At 50.3% G+C, this 16,362-nt stretch overlaps 1 protein-coding gene across 2 annotated transcripts in view; it reads left to right on the top strand.

Annotated features, from left to right (window-relative positions):
• LOC138789136 (putative ferric-chelate reductase 1) overlaps positions 1-16,362 on the top strand; it is a 567,372-nt gene that overhangs the window by 124,381 nt on the left and 426,629 nt on the right. The window lies entirely within an intron of this gene.

Here is a 16,362-nt window from a genome sequence, read left to right as displayed (position 1 = left end):
ATTACCTCAGAGAGAGCGGGGGCCAATGTCCTATCACCTCAGGGGGAGCGGGGGCCAATGTCCTATCACCTCAGAGAGCGGGGGCCAATGTCCTATCACCTCAGAGAGAGCGGGGGCCAATGTCCTATCACCTCAGAGAGAGCGGGGGCCAATGTCCTATCACCTCAGGGAGAGCGGGGGCCAATGTCCTATCACCTCAGGGAGAGCGGGGGCCAATGTCCTATCACCTCAGGGGGAGCGGGGGCCAATGTCCTATCACCTCAGGGAGAGCGGGGGCCAATGTCCTATCACCTCAGGAAGAGCGGGGGCCAATGTCCTATCACCTCAGAGAGAGTGGGGGCCAATGTCCTATTACCTCAGAAAGCGGGGGCCAATGTCCTATCACCTCAGAGAGCGGGGGCCAATGTCCCATCACCTCAGGGAGAGCGGGGGCCAATGTCCTATCACCTCAGAGAGAGCGGGGGCCAATGTCCTATCACCTCAGAGAGCGGGGGCCAATGTCCTATCACCTTAGAGAGAGCGGGGGCCAATGTCCTATCACCTCAGAGAGAGCGGGGGCCTATGTCCTATCACCTCAGAGAGCGGGGGGCCAATGTCCTATCACCTCAGAGAGAGCGAGGGCCGATGTCCTATCACCTCAGAGAGAGCGGGGGCCAATGTCCTATCACCTCAGAGAGAGCGGGGGCCAATGTCCTATCACCTCAGGGAGAGCGGGGGCCAATGTCCTATCACCTCAGACAGCGGCGTCTGCGTCCTATCACCTCAGAGAGAGCGGGGGCCAATGTCCTATCACCTCAGAGAGAGCGGGGGCCAATGTCCTATCACCTCAGAGAGAGCGGGGGCCAATGTCCTATCACCTCAGGGGGAGCGGGGGCCAATGTCCTATCACCTCAGGGAGAGCGGGGGCCATGTCCTATCACCTCAGAAAGAGCGGGGGCCAATGTCCGTATCACCTCAGGGAGAGCGCAGGGGGCCAATGTCCTATCACACCGCAGGGGGAGCGGTGGGCCAATGTGTCCTATTCACCTCAGGGAGAGCGGGGGCCAATGTCCTATCACCTCAGAGAGAGCGGGGGCCAATGTCCTATCACCTCAGAGAGAGCGGGGGCCAATGTCCTATCACCTCAGAGAGAGCGGGGGCCAATGTCCTATCACCTCAGAGAGAGCGGGGGCCAATGTCCTATCACCTCAGAGAGAGCGGGGGCCAATGTCCTATCACCTCAGAGAGAGCGGGGGCCAATGTCCTATCACCTCAGAGAGAGCGGGGGCCAATGTCCTATCACCTCAGAGAGAGCGGGGGCCAATGTCCTATCACCTCAGAGAGAGCGGGGGCCAATGTCCTATCACCTCAGGGGAAGCGGGGGCCAATGTCCTATCACCTCAGAGAGAGCGGGGGCCAATGTCCTATCACCTCAGAGAGAGCGGGGGCCAATGTCCTATCACCTCAGGGGAGCGGGGGCCAATGTCCTATCACCTCAGGGGGAGCGGGGGCCAATGTCCTATCACCTCAGGAGAGCGGGGGCCAATGTCCTATCACCTCAGAGGAGAGCGGGGGCCAATGTCCTATCACCTCAGGAGAGCGGGGGCCAATGTCCTATCACCTCAGAGAGCGGGGGCCAATGTCCTATCACCTCAGGGAGGAGCGGGGGCCAATGTCCTATCACCTCAGAGAGAGCGGGGGCCAATGTCCTATCACCTCAGAGAGAGCGGGGGCCAATGTCCTATCACCTCAGAGAGAGCGGGGGCCGATGTCCTATCACCTCAGAGAGCGGGGGCCAATGTCTTATCACCTCAGAGAGCGGGGGCCAATGTCCTATCACCTCAGAGAGAGCGGGGGCCAATGTCCTATCACCTCAGAGAGAGCGGGGGCCAATGTCCTATCACCTCAGAGGGAGCGGGGGCCAATGTCCTATCACCTCAGAGAGAGCGGGGGCCAATGTCCTATCACCTCAGAGGGAGCGGGGGCCAATGTCCTATCACCTCAGGGAGAACGGGGGCCAATGTCCTATCACCTCAGAGAGCGGGGGCCAATGTCCTATCACCTCAGAGAGCGGGGGCCAATGTCCTATCACCTCAGGGAGAGCGGGGGCCAATGTCCTATCACCTCAGAGAGCGGGGGCCAATGTCCTATCACCTCAGGGAGAGCGGGGGCCAATGTCCTATCACCTCAGAGAGAGCGGGGGCCAATGTCCTATCACCTCAGAGAGAGCGGGGGCCGATGTCCTATCACCTCAGAGAGAGCGGGGGCCGATGTCCTATCACCTCAGAGAGCGGGGGCCGATGTCCTATCACCTCAGAGAGCGGGGGCCGATGTCCTATCACCTCAGAGAGAGCGGGGGCCAATGTCATCACCTCAGAGAGAGCGGGGGCCAATGTCCTATCACCTCAGAGAGAGCGGGGGCCAATGTCCTATCACCTCAGAGGGAGCGGGGGCCAATGTCCTATCACCTCAGGGGGAGCGGGGGCCAATGTCCTATCACCTCAGGGAGAGCGGGGGCCAATGTCCTATCACCTCAGAGAGAGCGGGGGCCAATGTCCTATCACCTCAGAGAGAGCGGGGGCCAATGTCCTATCACCTCAGAGAGCGGGGGCCAATGTCCTATCACCTCAGGGAGAGCGGGGGCCAATGTCCTATCACCTCAGAGAGAGCGGGGGCCAATGTCCTATCACCTCAGGGAGAGCGGGGGCCAATGTCCTATCACCTCAGGGAGAGCGGGGGCCAATGTCCTATCACCTCAGAGAGAGCGGGGGCCAATGTCCTATCACCTCAGAGAGCGGGGGCCAATGTCCTATCACCTCAGAGAGAGCGGGGGCCAATGTCCTATCACCTCAAAAAGAGCGGGGGCCAATGTCCTATCACCTCAGAGAGAGCGGGGGCCAATGTCCTATCACCTCAGGGAGAGCGGGGGCCAATGTCCTATCACCTCAGGGGGAGCGGGGGCCAATGTCCTATCACCTCAGGGGGAGCGGGGGCCAATGTCCTATCACCTCAGGGAGAGCGGGGGCCAATGTCCTATCACCTCAGGGAGAGCGGGGGCCAATGTCCTATCACCTCAGAGAGAGCGGGGGCCAATGTCCTATCACCTCAGAGAGCGGGGGCCAATGTCCTATCACCTCAGAGAGAGCGGGGGCCAGTGTCCTATGACTCCTATCACCTCAGAGAGAGTGGGGGCCAATGTCCTATTACCTCAGAGAGCGGGGGCCAATGTCCTATCACCTCAGAGAGCGGGGGCCAATGTCCTATCACCTCAGAGAGAGCGGGGGCCAATGTCCTATCACCTCAGAGAGCGGGGGCCAATGTCCTATCACCTTAGAGAGAGCGGGGGCCAATGTCCTATCACCTCAGAGAGAGCGGGGGCCTATGTCCTATCACCTCAGAGAGCGGGGGCCAATGTCCTATCACCTCAGAGAGAGCGAGGGCCGATGTCCTATCACCTCAGAGAGAGCGGGGGCCAATGTCCTATCACCTCAGAGAGAGCGGGGGCCAATGTCCTATCACCTCAGGGGAAGCAGGGGCCAATGTCCTATCACCTCAGAGAGAGCGGGGGCCAATGTCTTATCACCTCAGAGAGAGCGGGGGCCAATGTCCTATCACCTCAGGGAGAGCGGGGGCCAATGTCCTATCACCTCAGGGAGAGCGGGGGCCAATGTCCTATCACCTCAGAGAGAGCGGGGGCCAATGTCCTATCACCTCAGGGGGAGTGGGGGCCAATGTCCTATCACCTCAGAGAGAGCGGGGGCCAATGTCCTATCACCTCAGAGAGAGCGGGGGCCAATGTCCTATCACCTCAGAGAGCGGGGGCCAATGTCCTATCACCTCAGAGAGAGCGGGGGCCAATGTCCTATCACCTCAGAGAGCGGGGGCCAATGTCCTATCACCTCAGAGAGTGGGGGCCAATGTCCTATCACATCAGAGAGAGCGGGGGCCAATGTCCTATCACCTCAGAGAGAGCGGGGGCCAATGTCCTATCACCTCAGAGAGCGGGGGCCAATGTCCTATCACCTCAGAGAGAGCGGGGGCCAATGTCCTATCACCTCAGAGAGAGCGGGGACCAATGTCCTATCACCTCAGGGGCAGTGGGGGCCAATGTCCTATCACCTCAGAGAGCGGGGGCCAATGTCCTATCACCTCAGAGAGCGGGGGCCAATGTCCTATCACCTCAGGGGGAGTGGGGGCCAATGTCCTATCACCTCAGAGAGAGCGGGGGCCAATGTCCTATCACCTCAGAGAGTGGGGGCCAATGTCCTATTACCTCAGAGAGAGCGGGGGCCAATGTCCTATCACCTCAGAGAGCGGGGGCCAATGTCCTATCACCTCAGAGAGCGGGGGCCAATGTCCTATCACCTCAGAGAGAGCGGGGGCCAATGTCCTATCACCTTAGAGAGAGCGGGGGCCAATGTCCTATCACCTCAGAGAGAGCGGGGGCCAATGTCCTATCACCTCAGAGAGAGCGGGGGCCAATGTCCTATCACCTCAGAGAGAGCGGGGGCCAATGTCCTATCACCTCAGAGAGAGTGGGGGCCAATGTCCTATCACCTCAGAGAGAGCGGGGGCCAATGTCCTATCACCTCAGAGAGAGCGGGGGCCAATGTCCTATCATCTCAGAGAGCGGGGGCCAATGTCCTATCACCTCAGAGAGAGCGGGGGACAATGTCCTATCACCTCAGAGAGAGCGGGGGCCAATGTCCTATCACCTCAGAGAGCGGGGGCCAATGTCCTATCACCTCAGAGAGAGCGGGGGCCAATGTCCTATCACCTCAGAGAGAGTGGGGGCCAATGTCCTATCACCTCAGAGAGAGCGGGGGACAATGTCCTATCACCTCAGAGAGAGCGGGGGCCAATGTCCTATCACCTCAGAGAGCGGGGGCCAATGTCCTATCACCTCAGGGAGAGCGGGGGCCAATGCCCTATTACAGCTATGGAAAGATTACCTCCACAGTCCTGTCGTCCTGTCCCCTGATGTAAGCCCCAGCCTGAAGCGGATCTGCTATGATTTGGAAGGTGAGGAAGACTTCCTGGGTCAGAGTACAGGGCTGTAGACCCCGCTATGCAGACCATGCCCCTCCCCCACCCAGTACAGGGAGCTCTTACACCGAAGCAATGCTCTTTCTCCAAGTTACTGTTGAAAAACTGTGAGCTCTTCTTGCAAAATGCTCTCAATCCAAGTTACTCTTAAACCAAGGTACCACTGTACACCCAAATGTCATATATACACACCCAAATATTATATATATATATACCCGAATGTCATATATACACACCCAAATGAAATACAGTGGTACCTCGGTCTTCTCATAGGAAATAAATAATACACTAACCCAATATTAATACTAATAATACACTCTGTGACATCCCCTGTACACTCTGCAAGCAGTAGTGAACTTAACCCCTTAACGACATCGGGCGTACCCATACGCCCCCACAGGGTGGGCTTTAACGCAAACGGGCGTATAGGTACGCCCGATGTTTCCTCGATCGCACACAGCGGTCGGGGAAGATGGCCTGCTATAAATCATAGCAGGCCATCTTAGCTTTACGGCACGGGGGGTGGTTAACACCCCCCGTGCTTACGATCGCCGCTATAGGCTGATCAATTCAGATCAGCCAATAGCAGCGATCGGAACCTTTCCGGGTCATCGGTGACCCGATGACCCGGAAAAAAAATGGCGGTCGGTGCTGTCCGAGGACGGCATGGACCGCCATTACTGTAAAAAGTAATGGTGGTCACCGTGCCACCGGGCCGATCGCCGTGAACGGCCGGCCGGCCGTTCACGGCGATCGGGCCGGTGGCACGGCGATCACAGTCCCACAAATAGTAAATACCTGCCCTGGACCCCTCAGCTAGGTAGCCGAGGGGTCCAGAGCAGGTATTTGTACATTACTCACCTGTCCCGGGCTCCTGATCGGAGTCTTCCGGGTTCGCGGCATCCTCGTGTTCGTTCGGGTCTTCGGCTTCCTGCGTGACGTCACGTTCGGCTTCTCTCGGCTATTTTCGGCTCCAGCGTCGGCTTTTTCCGTATTTTGCGCTCTGCTGCCCTCTAGCGGCTGATATGTGTAATACACTTATCAGCAGCTACAGGGATGTTCAGAATGTAGAAAAAGTTTTTTTGTTTTTTTTTTCAAATTTTTTTTTTCTATTTTCCGCACCCTATCGCCGCTGAGTGTTGATCAGCATCGCACGAAAGTGCGCTGCTAATCAGCAACTCCTCCTTTTTGGCGTAGGGTGTTTTTTTTCTATATTCTACTGCCACGGTCTGCTGATAAGTGCCGCACATAAGTGCGGCATTTATCAGCAACTCCTTTGTTGGCGTAGGTTTTTTTTTTATACTTACTGTAAAAAAACACGTAAAAAACACTACATTACACCACACTACATTGAATAAAGTTTGACACTACACCACTACATACCCCATATACTAGTCCCCATATAAAGATGGCCCCCAGGGTGTTTTCGGCATAAGAGGGATACGTTATTATTACCTCCGACACCGAAACAGCCAGTGAGGATGAATGGGGGTGATCCTTCTTTCCTCCATTCATCCTCATCATCCTCATCATCCAGTGACGTGTCTGGGAGTAGCGTAGCGTACGCTGCCCCCCAGACACGTCTTTTCTGCCAGTACCCTCCCAATAAGAGATCACGGTATGGCGTAAAATTCTACTAACTCTGTGACAGTACCTCAGGGTACACTTACAGATTTAGGGTACGTGCACACTGCGGAATGGAGAAGGATAACCCTTCGTGCATTCCGCAGCTGGCACCCGCCGGCGGACTGATGCGGGCGCATGTCTCCACCCGTGTCATAGACTCCATGTTAGGCACGGGCGGATTCCATCGTCCATCCAAAGTATGAATACGTTGGACGAAGAGCGGAATCCGCCCGTGCATAGAATGGAGTCTATGACACGTGTGGAGACGCGCGCCTGCATCAGTCCGCCGGTGGGTGCCAACTGCGGAATGCACGAAGGGTTATCTGTCGCGATTCCGCAGTGTACACGTACCCTTAGAGTGTATGTAGGAAGGGACACCTGAATCCAGCCCCCAGATGCCCCCTCCCCCCCCATCCTCGGAACAAGTGGGAAGATCGTCCGGGACCTGATCTTCCCACTGTTGGATAAAGGTCACCACCTGTACGGGGATAACTTTTATACTAGCACCCCCTCTTCCGATCCCTCGCTGCCCTGTAGCTTGCGGCACGATCCGAACATATCAGAACCAGTAATAGAGCCCTAATATTTAGCAGCCATGGAGCGGACCCAGCGCTTCTGGATATGAGGGACCCCGTATCGCACCAGGACAACATTTTCCTGGTGACGTCCCCCACACTGGAGAACGGGAGACCCCAGAAGAAGTGCAGAGTGTGGGGTAACAGGGGGATCAGGAAGGACACCATTTTCCAGTGTGACACCTGTCCTGATCCCCCCGGCCTCTGCATACTGGATCGCTCCAAGGCGCACCACACGTCACTGGGGTTCTACATTATCTAAATTCTGTCCCTTATTCCTATTTCAGGGGTCACGTTGGTCCAGGGATTATTCTGATCGCCATTATGGAGTCAGGAAGGAATTTTTCCCCTGTGATGAGGCTACTGTCGTCTGCCTCACGAGGGGTTTTTTTTGCCTTCCTCTGGATCAACACAGGTTGAATTTGATGGACACCTGTCATTTCCAACCTTATAAACTAATAATTGGCCCAATACCCCCAAATAAATTAGAATTGTCCCTTTTCCCCAGCTAAGTAGATATGGCCGCCATTCCCATTAGAGGAGGCCATGATGCAATTACAAAGCCTCTGTGCGGCCAGGACAGTAGAAACCCCCCACAAGTGACTCCATTCTGGAAACTACACCCCATAAGGAATCTAACAAGGGGGGCAGCGGGGATATGGCCCCCTGGTGACGGCCACATTCGGGACGTGAAAATGAAAAAAATTGTATTTTTTATTTTCTCGGCACATGTTCTACGTAAGTGCCCGTCACCAGTGGGGTCCATATCCTCACTGCACCCCTTGTTAGATTCCTTATGGGGTGTAGTTTCCAGAATGGAGTCACTTGTGGGGGGTTTCTACTGACCTGGCAGCACAGGAGCTTTGTAATTGCGACGTGGCCTCCGTCCTCCATTCCAGCCTCTAAATGGCGCTCTGTCCCTTTGGTGACTTGCCCTGTGCCCATATGGCACATTATGCCCACATGTGGGGTATTTTCGTACTCAGGGGAAACTACCCTACACGTTTTGTGTTCATTTTCTTTTTTAACCCCTTGTGGAAATGGAAAAAAATCAAGGCTAGACCAACATTTAGTGTAATTTTTGTAAAATTTTTACTCTAAATCATTAATCTTGTCATGATTTTTTCATTTTCACAAGGGGTTAAAAGATAAAAAAAAAAATTTAGTGTGTAGCGCAATTTCCCCTGAGTACGGAAATACCCCACATGTGTACATAAAGCGCCATTCGGGTGCAGGGTAAGCCTCCAAAGGGACGGAGCGCCATTTGGTTTTTGAAGGCTGGATTTGGATGGAATGGATTTCGAGGGGCCATGTTGCATTCAAAAGGCCCCTGTGTTGCCAAGACAGTTGAAACCCCCCACAAGTGACCCCATTATGGAAACTACACCCCTCAAGGAATGTAACAAGGGGTGCAGTTAGCATATGGACCCCACTGGTGACGGGCACATTTGTGCCATGAAAGTGAAAAAATGAAATTTTTTACTTTTACGTCACATTGTTCCACATTTGTGCCCGTCACCAGTGGGGTCCATATGCTAACTGAACCCCTTGTTAGATTCCTTGAGGGGTGTAGTTTCCAGAATGGGGTCACTTGTGGGGGGTTTCCAGTGTCTTGGCAGCACGAGGGCTCTGTAAATGCGACATGGCGCTTGAAATCCTTTTCAGTGAAATTCAGCTTCCAAAAGCCAATTGGCGCTCCTTCCCTTTGGAGGCTCGTCCTGCGCCCGCTTGGCACTTTATCGCCACATGTGGGGTATTTCCGTACTCGGGAGAAACTGCGCTACACATTTTGTGTCTTTTTTTTTTCCTCTTATCCCTTTAAGTAAATGAAAAATTGAAGGCTAGAACAACGTTTTAGTGTAAAAAATAAATTTTTCTTTTTTCACGCCATATTGTTCGGAAAATCTGTGAAGCACCTGTGGGGTCCAGATGCTCACCGCACCCCTTGTTACATTCCTTGAGGGGTGAAGTTTTCTAAATGGTGTCCCTTTAGGGGTGTTTTTTAGGTTTTGACACCCCAGAGCCTCTGCCAACCTGAAGTGGTACAGTCAGAAATGACCAAATATAACGGAGGCGTTAAAAATCACTAGGCGCTCTCTTATATCTGAGGCTTGTGGTTGCGTCAAATAGCGCAATAGGGCCACATATGGGGTATTTCTATAAACTGCAGAAACGGGAAAATAATTATTGGGGTGCATTTCTCTGGTAATAGGTTTATAATTATGAAAAATATTGGATTACAATAAAATCTCTGCACAGAAAATTAAAATTTTCAAATTTCTTACACACTTAGCGTTTATTTCTGTGACTCCCCTAAAGGGTTAAAACACTTTCTGGATATGCTTTTGCAGGGTTTGGGGGGTGCAGTTTCTGAAATGGGGTGCTTTGTGGGGCTTTCTAACACACAGTCCCCTCAAATACACTTTAAACCTGAACAGGTCCCTAAAAATATCTGATTTTGAAATTTTACTGAAAATTTGGAAATTTGCTGCTAATGTTTTAAGCTTCCTATTGTCTAAAAAAAATGAAATATAGTTTAATAAATGGCGCCAACATAAAGTAGACATGTTGCTAATGCTATTTAATATATAATTTATGTGGTATAACCACTTTCTGTATACGCAAAAAAGTTTCAAAGTTGGAAAAATGCATTTTTTCACATTATTTGGGTTTTTTTCATAAAGATTTGTTATGAGTATCGACTCCAATTTACCAGAAATGTAAAGTACAATATGTCACGAGAAAACAATCTCAGAATCAGCCGGATAGGTAAAAGCATCCCGAAGTTATTAATGACTAAAGTGACACTGGTCATATTCATAAAATTTGTCTCTGTCATTAAGGCCATTTCAGGCTCTGTCCTTAAGGGGTTAAATATGGCTTGAGTAAGAAATACAGAAGTCTGGAAATATACTAGTGGTCCCACTAGTTTTTGGGGGGCTGCGAGATACAATGTGGTAGTGGCTGCACCAATACACTCTGTGACACCCCCTTACAATGAGCAGTGAAGTTCTATGCAGGTGTACTACAAATGCCAGCAATACAATGTAGTACAGCAATATCCATAGAAGAATTGTGGCACTCACCCATGTAGCAGTTAGAAAGCCTTTATTGTATAGCGGCTCGGTGAGGACGCTGACCAGTGACTGGGCTACAGCCGTTTCACGCACATGCGCAGCGCGCTTCCTCAAGGCCCTACACGTCACCAGTATGTCCAACCTTTTTACACCATCACACAGGTGTAACAATCAATTATACAAAAACACATATTAAAAAAGCAAATAAAAACATCAACTGTGATTATAGATGAATACCGTGGAGATCAAGTCTATCATTCAGTCCCAACGGGCCTAAGGCTTCGCTTTTCAAAATTAATTCTGTTTCTTTTTTTAATAGTAAATCATGTCTGTTGCCTCCATATTGTGGTTGTTTCACCCGAGCCAGGCCCATGAAGTGTAACTCATTAGTGTCGCCCCCGTGAACTTCACGGACATGTGAGATGAGCCTCGGACATCCTTTGCCCGTCTGAATGGACCTAAGATGTTCAGAAAACCGCTTAAATAAGGGACAAATAGTTTTTCCCAGATAATAGCAACCACAATTACAAATAACTGCGTACACTTCGTATGTAGTCCGACATGTAAAAAAATCTTTAATCACCCACATTACACCACCTAACTGTATGTTCTTTGTAGTATAAAGGTGTTTGCAGTAGCGGCATTGTCCACACTTCTAATTCCCTGGTTGTAGAGAGCCAATTATCACTGTCTTGTCCACTGGGAGTTATCCGTCCTTTCACCAACTCATCTCTTAAATTCTTACAGCGCTTGAAGGCTACCAAGGGAGGCACACGCACAGACAATCGTCACCCTCCAATAAATGCCAACATTTATAGACAGCAGAGCGAACAACCGCATCCAAAGGGCTGTGCTTGAATGTGAACACAGTTCTATCCGCGTTTTCGCTACGGCGTCTATGTTTGCGATTAAGAGACTTGGCCTTCAACCTCCATTTTTCTATTTCATTCTGTGGATATCCCCTCGCCAATAACCTTTTGGATAAGGCATCTGCCTGTGTATCAAAGAGAGCTTCCGTGTTGTTGATTCGTCTAAGGCAGGCATGTCCAAACTTTTTTCGAAGAGTGCCAAATTTGATGAAGTGAACATGTGCGAGGGCCGACCATTTTACATGCTACATGCTATATGCTTTATAAGACAGGCAGATAAAAGCAAGCTGGATACCTGGGGGGCCGTAAAAGTTCGGAACGCGGGCCGCAAATGGCCCTCCGGCCGGACTTTGGACATGCCTGGTCTAAGGCAAACAAATTGTCCGTAAGGGACAGCACGTTTAACATGTGGGGGATGATAACTAGTGTATTCAAGTAGTGTATTAGTGGCAGTAGGTTTCCGATAGCCAATTACCTCTAACCCATTCTCTGGGATTTCTATATGTGTATCCAAAAAATCTAATGTCTTCCCTCCATAATGAGCTGTGAATGTCATATTGAACTCATTATCATTTAGATACGTGAGGAACTCAAAAAATTCAGATTCTTGTCCTGACCTTACAATCAGTATGTCATCTATGCCCAGTCACTGGTCAGCGTCTTCACCGAGCCGCTATACAATAAAGGCTTTTTAACTGCTACATGGGTGAGTGCCACAACTCTTCTATGGATATTATTGGACATGTTGTGCTTTTTGTTGAGCAATACCGGCAGCAGTATTGAGGTAATCCAATAGCGGGGAGACTTATATCTGAGCCAAGCCAAGAAGGTAGTGGTGCCGGTAGAGGCTATTCCTACTTGATTGGACCAATGTAGTACACCAGGACCACCAGCCCCAAAATCATAAAGGAGTACACTCAATTTCAACATTGTGTGAACAGAGCCTTTCTGTGTTTTTAATCCACTCCTGGTTTTGGTTGCAATATGAGGACCACAATACTGACTGAAATATATGTAGTGTGAACCCAGCCTAATACTGGATCGAGTACCAAGCTCGGACCAGCATGCTCGCTCATCACTAGAAATAATGTGAATGTGTTTAAAGGGGTTATACAGTGCTACAAAAACACGGCCACTTTTCCCCCTACTGTTGTCTCCAGTTCAGGTGCAGTTTGCAATTAAGCTCCATTTACTTCAATGGAACTGAGTTTCAAAACCCCTCCCAAACTGGAGACAACAGTAGGGGGAAAGTGGCCATGTTTTTGTAGCGCTGGATAACCCCTTTAATTGCAAGGTGTTGTCTCAGAAAGAAAGTGGCCATATTTTTGTAGCGCTGGATAACCCCTTTAATTGCAAGGTGTTGTCTCAGAAAGAAAGTGGCCATGTTTTTGTAGCGCTGTATAACCCCTTTAATTGCAAGGTGTTGTCTCACAAAGAAAGTGGCCATGTTTTTGTAGCGCTGTATAACCCCTTTAATTGCAAGGTGTTGTCTCACAAAGAAAGTGGCCATGTTTTTGTAGCGCTGGATAACCCCTTTAATTGCAAGGTGTTGTCTCAGAAAGAAAGTGGCCATATTTTTGTAGCGCTGGATAACCCCTTTAATTGCAAGGTGTTGTCTCAGAAAGAAAGTGGCCATGTTTTTGTAGCGCTGTATAACCCCTTTAATTGCAAGGTGTTGTCTCACAAAGAAAGTGGCCATGTTTTTGTAGCGCTGGATAACCCCTTTAATTGCAAGGTGTTGTCTCAGAAAGAAAGTGGCCATATTTTTGTAGCGCTGGATAACCCCTTTAATTGCAAGGTGTTGTCTCAGAAAGAAAGTGGCCATGTTTTTGTAGCGCTGTATAACCCCTTTAATTGCAAGGTGTTGTCTCACAAAGAAAGTGGCCATGTTTTTGTAGCGCTGTATAACCCCTTTAATCTCTTGCCTCCGCAGCCTGTTTTGGCCTAAAAGACCAGGCTCATTTTTCAAAATCTGACCTGTTTCACTTTATGCTCTTATAGCTCAGTGACGCTTTAACATATGCTAGCGATTCTGAGACTGTTTTTTCGTCACATATGACACTTTATATTAGTAGCAAAATTTGGTCACTACTTTGTGTATTTTTTGTGAAAAACATCAAAATATCATGAAAAATTTGAAAATTTTGCATTTTATGAACTTCTGAAATTCTCTGCTTCTAAAAAAGGAAGTCATAGCACGTAAACTAGTTACTAAGTCACATTACCAATATGTCTTCTTTATTCTGGCATAATTTGGGAAACATATTTTACTTTTTTAGGGTGTTACGGGGCTTAGAAATTTATTAGCAAATTATCACATTTTGTGAAAATTTCCAAAACTGATTTTTTTTAGGGGCCAGTTCTTTTTTTAAATGGATTTAGAAGGCTTGTATACTGAAAACCCCCATAAGTGACCCCATTTTGGAAACTAGACACCTTAAAGAATTAATCTAGGGGTATAATGAGCATTTTAACCCTACAGGGGCTGGAGGAAATTATTCACAATTAGGCCATAAAAAAAAAATCGAAAATTTAAATTTTCAAATAATATATACTGTGGACATGTCACAGGAGAAGTGCTCGAGGGGAGGTACATCTCACCCAGACTACTGCTTATGGGGAGATGGTAAATCTGGAAGAGACCTGTCACTCAGCAGTGATATGCTGCTGAGTTGTTCTTTAAATTTTCCGGGCCGGATTTACTGGAATGGTGGGTAGGTTGGTAGTGGGACCTGCCATTCCCTCCCCCTCGATCCAGTGTGGGTTTTGGGATCAGGTGAGCTCTGATCCCAATCAGCCTGAGAAGGCAAAAGCTCTGGTCAGTCTGAAAGGGATTGCTCTCAGCCAGGGGTGAACAGCTTGCATGCTGTATCTCCTGGGAGCAACGAATACTGCCGCCGCTGGGGCCTATTCATACCCTGTGATACTGCCTACTGAAGAGTCAGATAGGAGACCTGTGTTAGTAAGTGCCCAGACGGGCAAGGACCTTTTTGTTCTGAAAAGCATGGTATTGCTACATTTCTGTTGAGGACTGTTTATGCAGCTAATAAACACCCAGCTGTTTTTATAAGTCCAAGTTTGCTGTCTGAACTGTGTCCAAACACACCATCCCCCGGGAAGATCCCTACAATTGGTGGAGGATGCAGGCAAAACGGTTGCTAGGGGCAACGGTGTGCATCAACTTGGCTACAGCTGCGTATGTCCTGGGTGAAGGCTGCTGCTTCACTCCAAAAGCAGCCAAGCAACATGGAGAAGATGATGAAGCAGCTAATGCAAGTGAGTTTGCAGCAACAACAGGCATTGGCCGCACAACAACAGGCTCAGGCAGCCGCTAAACAGGATCAGGCAGCCGCTAACCTGCGCCATGAACAGACAATGGCTGCACATCAGCAAGCGATGGCTCAACAACAGAAACTTATTGAGCACCTAATCGCAAAGCAGGAGGCGTCTGCAGGTGCTAATCCCCAGCTGGTGGCCGCAGCCGCGCCAGAGACTTTGTCGGTGAGAAGAGCTGTGTAGCGAGCGCTGCAAAAGATGACTGCTGATGACGATGTTGAGGCCTACTTAACTGTCTTTGAGCGGGTGGCTGAGCGAGAGAAGTTACCCTCCACTGAGTGGGCAGAAGTGATTGCGCCCTATTTAACAGGCGAACCTCAAAAGGCCTATTATGACCTCAGTGAGCAAGAGGTCAAAGACTATCCTCGGCTAAGAGCGGAGATACTTGCCCGACTAGGAGTTACTGCTGCTGTCCGTGCCCGGAGGGTCCGCAACTGGAGCTACAGTCTGGACAAGTCAGCGAGGTCCCAGATGTACGACCTGATCCATTTGGCAAGAAAGTGGTTGGAGCCAGACACCTCTACTCCTGCCCAGATCCTAGAGAGGGTCGTGATGGATCGCTACCTCCGCGCACTTCCTGCTGATCTACAACGCTGGGTAGGACAAGGCGACCCTAGGAGTGCCGACGAACTCGTCAGCCTTGTGGAGAGGTTCCAGGCGACCGAGGACTACCTCCGTGATGTTCCTGCAGCACCATCACCTCCCCGGAGTGCCAGATCTGTGCCGTCAGCTGGTAAGAGACTTCCATCTATTGGGGGAGTGTGGAGGGGTGCTGATAGAGGGAAGAGCGCTCAGGAGGCGTCTCAGGGGCAAAAGACAGGTGGTGGTCCCAGGTGGCTAAGTGGCCCTAAAAAGGACTCCCTGCCAAGGAGACCAGGCCCTATCCAGTGCTGGAGATGCCATGAGACGGGACATATGTCTGCCCATTGCCCTCTTACCACTGAGCCCATGGAGTGTGATGCTAGCCGGCGTCAGTCACTATTTGCGGAACCGTCTTTTGTTGCAGTCACGGGACTAGAGACTGAACCACAAGTCTGCAACATTACGGTCAATGACTTCCCTGTTGAGGCGTTGCTGGACTCAGGAAGCCTTGTCACCTTGGTGCATGCCAGCCTGGTGACTGGGGACTTTGTGTCCAACAAACATATGAGTGTGGTGTGCATACATGGTGATACCAAGGTTTACCCTATAGTACTGGCTAATGTCGGGACTGAACTAGGCACTGTACAATATGAAGTGGGTGTGGTTAAAAACCTTATGCATAATGTGATATTGGGGCGTGATTTTCCATTGTTCTGGGCTCTATGGGGAAAACAACAATCCCCTGAAAGGAGTGAGGATACCCCTAAGTCTATTGCATTACCCACGGTCAATGATGAAAATGTACAGGATGAAAATGATGCTTTTCCTTTGCAGGTCCTGGCTGGTGAGGAAGAGGCTCCTCCCACTGCGCAGAATGTTCCAGACTTAGAGGTGTCTAGGGATAATTTTGGTACTGCACAATTACAGGACCCCACTCTCAGAAATGCGAGAGAGCAGGTCACTGTTATGAATGGGACCTCAGGAACCAGAAGCTGAGAAAAAATTTCCACATATTTCTATGGCTAACGATCTCTTCTATAGAGTCACTAGGATTAATGATGAGGTTGTGGAACAGCTTCTGGTGCCTAAGTCGTACCGGCGTCAGGTACTCGAGATGGCCCATAATCATGTCCTTGGGGGCCACTTGGGGACGGATAAAACACAGGAGAGAGTCCTCCAGAGGTTTTATTGGCCTGCGATTTATGCTGACATAAAAAAATACTGTGAGTCGTGCCCCACATGTCAGCTTAGCGCCCCAGTGTCGCATTTCCG

This window comes from Dendropsophus ebraccatus, chromosome 4, assembly GCF_027789765.1.
Source record: "Dendropsophus ebraccatus isolate aDenEbr1 chromosome 4, aDenEbr1.pat, whole genome shotgun sequence".
Lineage (NCBI taxonomy): Eukaryota > Metazoa > Chordata > Amphibia > Anura > Hylidae > Dendropsophus > Dendropsophus ebraccatus.
Note: the sequence above shows the minus strand (reverse complement) of the source record. Positions and strands in the feature narration are given on the sequence as shown.